Below are 2,500 nucleotides of genomic sequence, written 5' to 3'. Positions count from 1 at the left end.
CGTGGCCACCGGCCGCGCTCCTCCGTCGCGGCCGTCGTCGTCGTCGTCGTCCCCGCCGCGCGCCGCGGGCGGGGTCAACCGCGCCGCGCCGGGGAGGGGCGCCCTGCCCCCCCCTCTCCGTGGCCCGGCCTCGGCGGAGAGGCCGCGGCGCGCGGTCGGCCGCGGGGGCCGACCCGCCCGCCTCGTGGTAACGGGCGACGCCCGGCAGAGAGCGCGCGCTCTCTGCCCCTTCCTCGGCCGCGGGGCGACGGCCGCCGGGGCCCGCCCGCGCTCTCTCTCCTGGGCCCGCCGCCGCGGTCTCTGGCGCGCGCGGCGGCGCCGCGTCCGGCGCGTCCGGCGCCTCTCTTCCCCTCGACGGCCTTTCCTTCCTCGAAGGCGCGGCGCGGCGGCGCCGTCGTCCGCCGGCCGTCCCCTGGCTCGACCGCCCCGCCCGCCGGTGGGGGGGGGCGAGCGCTCGGCGGGCCCTCCGGCGGCGGAGGCCCGCGAGCGCGGGCGACCCCGTGGCGAGCGGCGGCGGCGCCGCTCGACGGGTGTCCCTCCCTGCGGGGACGGTCGGCCGGACGGCGCCCGCCGTCGGCCGGCGGCGGTCCCGTCCCGGGCTCCGCTCGTCGCCTCGCCTCCGTCGCCCTTGCCCGCGCGGCCGCGTGTGGGCCGCGCAGGAAGGCGTGCGGGGGCGGCCGCGGGGGCGCTCCTCCCCGCCCGGTCTCCGCGTGCGAACGAGGAGAGCGGGCGCTGCCCCCCGGCTCAGCCGCCGCGGCGCCTTCCCGCCGGGCGCGTGCCCGAGGCGAGGGGCCCCGGCGGTGCGAGGCGGCGGCGGCGGTCCCGGGCGTGTGCCGCCCCGGCGGCGGCCGGGTCTGCCGTCCGGCAGGCCTCGGGCGCAGGCGACGCCGGCTCGGCTCTCGGTGGCGCCCGCCTCCGGGGCCGGCGGCGGAGCGCGTCCGCCGGTCGCTCGCCCGCCCGCCCGGCGGGGGAGCGGTCCCGCGGGAGGCGTGCCGGCGGGCTGTGCCGGTCGCCGTCGCGTGCCCGTCTCGAGCCCAGGGGAAAGGCCCGTGCCCGTGGTGGGGGGAAGAGAGAGACAACGCCGGCCGCGCGGCGGCGCGGCGGCGCTCCGCGCCAGGCCCGCGGCGTCGGGGCCGAGGGGAGAGCCGGCGCGGCGCGGGGGCCGACGGCCGCGCGCCCCCGGCCGCGTGCCGTGTGCGTTGTGCGCGTCGTCCCGTGAAAGCGAGAAGCGGGCGGGCCGCCCTGTGCCCCCCGCGTGTCCGGCGCGCGCCGCCCGGCCCTCCGCGCGGAGGCCGGGCCGAGCCCGGGCGCCTGGGCCGCCTCCGAAGGACGGCGTGGGTGAGGTCGGCGTCTCCCCTCGCGGGGGGAGGCGGTCGGGGGCGCGGGCTCCCCCGCCTCTTGGCCGGCCTTCGGAGAGTGGGTTTGTTTTTTTCCTTTTTTTTCCTCCCGTTTTCCGTGTGCTCGTACGGTCTCGGAAGCCAGGCGCGCGCCCGCGCGTCCTCGGCGGCATTGTCCTAAACCAAAAAAGGGGCCGCTCTGGCGTGAGCGGTGCCCGAAAGGCAGACAACTCTTAGCGGTGGATCACTCGGCTCGTGCGTCGATGAAGAACGCAGCTAGCTGCGAGAATTAATGTGAATTGCAGGACACATTGATCATCGACACTTCGAACGCACTTGCGGCCCCGGGTTCCTCCCGGGGCTACGCCTGTCTGAGCGTCGCTTGACGATCAATCGCCGTCCGGGGGCCACCCCGGCGGCGCGGCTGGGGTCGCCTCGCAGGCCCGTCGCCCGCGGCGGGCGGCTGCGGCGGCGGCGGCGGCGGCGTGCCGCCGGTGGCCGGAGGGGAAGGCGGTCAGGGGTGTTGGGCGAGGGAAGCGCTTCCCTCGGCGGGCCTCGATCCCTTCCCTGCGGGCCCGGCGGGCGTCGCCGCGGTCGTCGTCGTCGCCGCCGCCGCGCGAGGGCCTTCGTCCCCCTAAATGCAGACTCGGGGAGCGCTCCGTAGCTCCCCGCTCCCGGAGCGAGCCGCTGGGGCGGAGCTCGTCCTCGCCGCGGGGCCGCGCCGCGGATGCGGCGGCGCGGCGGCCTCGGGGAGAGCGAGAGACGGCGTCGAAAGGCGCCGCCGAGGGCCGAGAGAGAAAGAGAGAAGGGAGAGGGGCGAGAAGGGGAGGCGAGGCGCGGGCCTCGCCCCCGGCCTTCCCCCCCGCGCGGGCGGCTGTCTGCGGGTGGGTGCCGCGGCGGTACCGTGCCGTGCTGCCGCGCGCGCGAGGCGAGAGCGCCGGGGACGGGGGGGGGTTCCGACCCCCCTCCTCTCCCTTCGCCCGCGCCCCCCCCCCCTCCTCTTCTGTCTCGGTCTCGGGGCGCGCCCGAAGGGCGCCGTCGCTCCCCTCTCTCTCCCCTTCGCCGAGGCCGTCGCACACGCCGCCGCCGCCCGGCCGGTCCTCCCGCGCGGGGCCGTCTCTGCCGCGCTTCCCTTTTCGGTTCTCGTCTCCGGGATGGGGCTC

The 2,500-nt window shown here is 79.5% G+C and overlaps 1 non-coding gene across 1 annotated transcript; it reads left to right on the top strand.

Moving 5' to 3' along the window:
* The first annotated feature begins 1,565 nt into the window (after positions 1 to 1,565).
* Positions 1,566 to 1,718, top strand: LOC143692958 (5.8S ribosomal RNA). The gene has a single exon (XR_013180495.1). It is a non-coding gene; the product is annotated as a 5.8S ribosomal RNA (ribosomal RNA).
* Positions 1,719 to 2,500: the final 782 nt, after the last annotated feature.

This window comes from Agelaius phoeniceus, unplaced genomic scaffold (assembly GCF_051311805.1).
Source record: "Agelaius phoeniceus isolate bAgePho1 unplaced genomic scaffold, bAgePho1.hap1 Scaffold_109, whole genome shotgun sequence".
Taxonomy (NCBI): domain Eukaryota; kingdom Metazoa; phylum Chordata; class Aves; order Passeriformes; family Icteridae; genus Agelaius; species Agelaius phoeniceus.
This window is presented reverse-complemented; position numbering and strand designations above follow the sequence as displayed.